We start from the raw sequence: 6,000 nt of genomic DNA, 5'->3' as shown, positions 1-6,000 counted from the left end.
TTCTGTTCTATTGATGAGAGGAGGGGAGCGAGCAGAAATCAGCTCGCAGACTCCCTTTGAAAGGACTACGACAGACTGTGTATTTTTGGAAACATTCCAATTCTACAGTTCTCGATTTTCCTACTTCGAACTAAATCAAACTTCCGTATTCAGCTTGAAATCCCGCTTCTGACTTGTATAGTGTTAGTGCAGTGAAAATTTGAGTATTTCGCGAGAAAGAAATGATTTTGATCCGTACTTTGATGACTCTACGTTGTCATGCAGCGAGGATTTCACTTGTAGTTCAGTAAAAAGAAAGTCCATTGGACTATAAACGAAAATTAACTGGCAATATAGCCTAAGTTGCTGTACCATCAATCGGTGTCATCTCAAGTGAGGGGACGCCAACCAGAAGTAGTAGAAGAAGAAGACGAATAGCTTAAAATTTGTCTTCTTCTTCTCAATATTTCGAAATAGAGGCCTGGTTCTCAAAGTCGTTGTATGCAGTGGCGTCTCGTGACAAAATTGACTAGATGTGCACTGCTTATGTGGTATGATAGCAGATGTAACAGTTCGTTCTAAGTGAAAACTGAAGATTGAAGAATGAAGATTCGCTTGTATTTTTCAATACAATGAGATAACGATATACTTTCGAATGGAATTTTTTATTGAACAAACAAATCTCAGAGCTGAGCTGAGTAATTCTTTCTCTTCTTGAATCTGTGCAGTAACTCATGTGCACGGAAAAGACACTAACACAGCGACAACAGATACTTGAATTTTTATGTCTGATGTATATGAGATGCGTGTAAATACACGCAATTTCGGTGCGATCCAACCTGCTTCCATCAAATAAAAAAGGATTCCGAAAAAATAATTGAATTTGGATAAGGTTAAGGACGCAGTTCATTCCTTCCATTCGACCGATTGTGCAGTGCACGAGGTGCACATGAGGACGAGACGCCACTGGTTGTATGGATTTTCTTTTTTTCGTCCAGAGCAAACTTTCATCACTAAAACAAGTACACTTTCGTAACAATTCGCTATTACAAATCCAACCACTAGAGCTTGAAGTACTAACCTCAAGACTCTGATAAGTCGATATCCTTCCGCACCACCAGCATTTACTCTTTCGTTCTCTGTCCTATGAACGATGAAGATGGTGGCGACCAAAAGCAAAGCAAAGTCTTGGCATTTCATTTCTTTCGTGGAATTTGGTCTTTCTGTTTCAACAGACTTCGCAGCCGATTCTTAGTGTACAGAATCATTGCATGGCTAGTACTATGGATCCTACTGACACTAAGAATCCTTCCAGATCGGGACTAGAACATACGACAGCTGGCTTGTAAGACCAGCGTCCTATGCATTGAATCGCCAATCCGGGACAAGGGCGACCAAGCAACTCTTAATTGGATACTCAACAAGGAACATGAAGAAATCAGCGTGTGTAATTTTCACGACACAATCGTCACAAGACAATGCAATATCAACTGAAAACTTGCATAGTGCTTTTGAAGGAATAGCTTGACATTTTCCACTTATCTAACATCGTAGTGATGTCTACAATTCTCGCAGTTGAAAAATTTCTTCTACAATTCTCACAGTAGAAAAATTTCTGACCATATATGGTGTCATTAAATTTTGAATTAATACTTTAATGCTTGAAATTCGTGATTTTGGAATTTAATTGGTTTGTTTGAAAATGTGTTCACTCGGAAACCACAGTCATTGAAATAATAAAACTTTTTCTCTATCATATTTGTGTTAAACTTTTACAAAAGAAATTTGTGTTTTTTTTGTGTATACTAAACATTCTGTGACAGATTTTGAGATTTGACCACTTGGTGTTATCCCGAATTTGATAGCAAGCAGGAAGCAGAAATTTCACATAAGGCAAACGCAGATAGTTCACCTCAAAAAACACTTTTTTTCCTTACAACTGCAATGACCTTTGATTAGATTTTCCATTCGATTGCAAATTACAAATTTCATTTCGAAGCACAACGGTGTCGAGAATGCGGCTTCCGCGTTATGGTAACGAACTAAATGTAAAAGACGCTCCTTTCAGATTCGTCCATTATATTGTCGCCATTGGGATGGTTGGGGTTCACAGGAGCAACGTTTATTATTTTGCCGTATTCCGATTTTCATCTGTGATGCGTGTTTATGAATAATTTTCGCCTAATAATGCTTGTATTTCGACATCTTCAACCTATTTCGGTCGATTTTTTCTAATAACATTATGATCACCTATTTTGAAACATTGAAACCAAAGTTTTGAATTTTGGAGAAAGATCGACAAAAGTCTCTACAAGATACTTTTTTTATTAAACAAGAAAATTATCACATGTCGCAAATACTCTTCAATATGCTCTAAAATCGACATGTTTAACACGAAATAAAAGTATTTTTCTAGCCCGAAACCAAATAAACAAATATTATGTTTTGAAGAGGTATGTCCAACCAACTAAATAGCGCTTAGGTTTGAAATATTCCAAAATAGATTTGCGCACTTGGTACCCGCTTCTATGAAAGCAACAAATCAAGTTAAAATATGATAAGAATACTGCGAAATCAACTCTGTTTTAATAGTCGAATGGTAGAAGAACGTGCTGTCAACTTAGTTGTCATATACTCTAAAATACGAATTCATATTATTTCAGACTATATTTCAAAACTGCCGATTCACAAACGTAACAAAAATCTTTCCTCAAAATCAAACGGAACACAAAACCTTTCACTTCTCAGATTGTTACCGTTCTCGTTTTCTCCATCATAACACGGTCGAAGTGTCCGCCTCATGGCTTCTTCTGGATGGCCACTATCTGCCACACTGATGTAGGCGCTAGGAATTGTTCCGATTGGTGACCGGACTCGAATTATTTGCTTGTAACTTACTACACGTATAGGAATATGGGTATGTCTGTTTCGCAAAAGTGAACCAGAGTTATGTCAATAGAACGATCCTATTTATGCTGTTTTTCTCCTTCTCCACCACAAAAAAACATACGACTAATACTAAATATCAATAAAAATAAATTAATTTACTATATACAATTTGGTTTTTTTTCTTGTTTCCTACGTTTTTCATTACCATCCTACTTGAATGACTTAACTGCTTCTCTATCTTTCACCTACTTTGTTAGTAGGCGCGTGTGCTTCAATAAATAAATAAAATCTATTAGTTTTGCATCTGTTCATCAATATTTTTTATTTCATATTTTTTATGTTACATTTTAAGTTGCGCTGACTTCGTTCATTCGTTCATCATTCCAACTGATTATTTCCCAATGTTCTCTTGATTGCATATAAAAAAACACGGAGGGAAAATAAATAAAAAATGACTGATACTCCAGGATAATTTAAAAAATCTGGTTTTCGTTTCATTCTGTTAATAAAAACTATTTTCTACTAACGGGGTTTGCTCTATTTGTTTTTGTTTTCTGCTTGTGTTTGTGGGACGATGGGTTTGTTGTGAATTGCTGGGATTAACAGCATGAATTGACCGATTTCGAACAAAATAAAACTTTTTTCTTCTCTTAAAACAAAAATCTTACTTCATGAATTAACGAATATACCACTAAAAATAACGACATTACTTTGTATTGCGGTTAATTTTTTTTTTTATTTTTCTCTTGTTCGTTTTGTGTGACCAACCTGTGCGCTGTGAATGCGCCCTGTTCGTTCAGCTATTCTGAAGTAGCCCCGTCCTAACTGTCGGGCCGCACTCAAACGCAGAACAAAACTGATTGAAACGGTACAGTAGTAGTACTTCCTAATTTTTGGGAGAGGAACTTTATATAAATCAGACTTCATTTTGTACCTCATGAAATGTAGTTTATAGTTTTTTTTGTTTTTCCATTAATTTAATGAATTAACTTTTCATCGATTGAATTTTAATTTTCTTACTGGGTCCACTTATGGCCAACAAAACATTAGAACGCACGTCACCTTTTGGTGTTGCTGTCTTCGTGCTTTTTTTTTTAGTTTATATATGTGTGTGTGTGTAATTTTGTGCGGGACTCTGAGTTAATGTGTTGAAATTTTAAACCGTTTGGGAGCTGGTGAATTTAGCTCGATATGAAAGCATAATAATATGAATAGGCGGTGGGAGGCCTGTTTCATTATGAAAAAAATCACATTGAGATATTTTCTAGAGTTCGGTTCGAAATCTTTGGGCATAAATTTAAGGAAGATGATGTGGTCAAGTTTGAATTTATCTTTCATTATTATTTTTTTCGCAAATTGATGATGCAGTCGTGAAATGAGAACAAAGCCTCTCATCACAGAAGCGTCTATGCATGGATCACTTTACAATGAGGAATGTCTCCAAAATAGGTTTTGTCGAGCTAGCTGCTTGAGACGGGATGTCATTGTATGGTTGAAGGGAATGATATCGTTTTGATTGAGCAAAATTTGCATCCAGATTTTCGCTCAATCGCAAAATTTTAGGCAATTGTCAAGCGTAAATTGAAAAAATGTGGAGAAGCAATCAAAACACTGCCTGCCTTGCAGAAATGGCGGAAATGGATGACTGATAAGGTTGAAGGTACAACTATGCAAAAAATTATGAGAAATATTCGCCACAAATTTCGACAATTCATCCGAAGTTATTTTATTTTCCTTTTTTTAGCTCAATAAAAAATGCGAAAAAAACCGTTTTGTATGGCTAAATTTTAAGCGGAACATTTTTTCAATATGCCAGTGCTTTAAACTTCTTAACTGGGTGAACAATGGAAAAGAAATGGCGTTTCTTCGCAGAGTGGTACAACTGAACAATTTCGAGGGGTAGAGAAAGTTTGTAGACTTCAGTTCTGTACCAAAGTATATTTTTTCGAAAATTTCTAATTTCTCCATTCCAAACATCATCTTTATGGAGTTTTTCTTCGGTTGGGTATTGATGGTGGCGACTGCACATCATACCAGAAATTGAAATTACCTTTTGTGGCTGAAAAATTTTCCTACTGTCTCTAAAACCTCCTCTTCTCCTCCATAATTGGAAAAAGTGAGCTTGATCGTCTCCTCGTTTTTTCTTTTATTGTTGGCGAGTCAAAAACTAGTTTTGCCTGTTTTTATATATTATCTTGGAAACTGCTAATTGTGCAAAAATAATGTCTAAGAAGTAATATAAAACCGATTGAACACTTTAAATTCAAAATACTCTGAAAAAAAGTTGAAAAAAGGTTGAAGAATGAAAAATCATCTAAAAAAATTAAATAAAATAAAAACATCGGAAAATAATAGGATTTTTTCATATTTATTTCGATTAATTTTTAAATGCTTGATAAAGTGTTTTACATTTTTGTCAGTGTGTAGATTTTTCAGAGTGCTCAATCGATTTCGATATAATTTGAATAAATTTTCAAGCAAAACCACATTCCCTTTGCTAAAAATCAGCCCTGAATCACAAAAAAAACGATATGCTATACGTACTGCAGATGTGTGCAAAATTTCATTCAAATCGGAGTAAATTGATCCTAATTAGCCACCTTTTCTGCCGTTAATTTCGGGAATTACTTTACGTCGTTCGAATACTCACACTGCGTAGAGAGCCACCGGTCTTATGAGCGTTTTATTCATAACGCAGGGTGGCAAGTGAATTAGCGATTTCAATTTCCCGAGTTTTTCCCGGTTTTCCCGGTGCGCGAGACTAAAATTTTCCGGTTTTTTTAATATTTTGTAGTAAACAGATTCAATAATAGCGAGTGCTTTTTGCATGTGTTCAACGATCATTCTTCAAACCAGCAAACGTTTCGAAAGACGCAACTTATTTGTATACATACTCAAAGAACTCGATTACTTTCATTTCCCTTGATAAGAATAGAATCTTCAATAAAGAACTCCAGCTCACTCAATCTTCGAGGAGAACTAGTTCTTTTGGATCGTTCGTGGACTGACCATCTCTAGTGTATTCCAATACTTTTTTAGTCTGGTATAGTCTGGAAAAAGTATTAAGTTAAAAATTAAAAATGAATGAACTAAAAACAACACTCCTCCCGCAAACCCGATTCCTTCTAACAA

This window comes from Malaya genurostris, chromosome 3 (genome assembly GCF_030247185.1).
Source record: "Malaya genurostris strain Urasoe2022 chromosome 3, Malgen_1.1, whole genome shotgun sequence".
NCBI lineage: Eukaryota > Metazoa > Arthropoda > Insecta > Diptera > Culicidae > Malaya > Malaya genurostris.
This window is presented reverse-complemented; position numbering follows the sequence as displayed.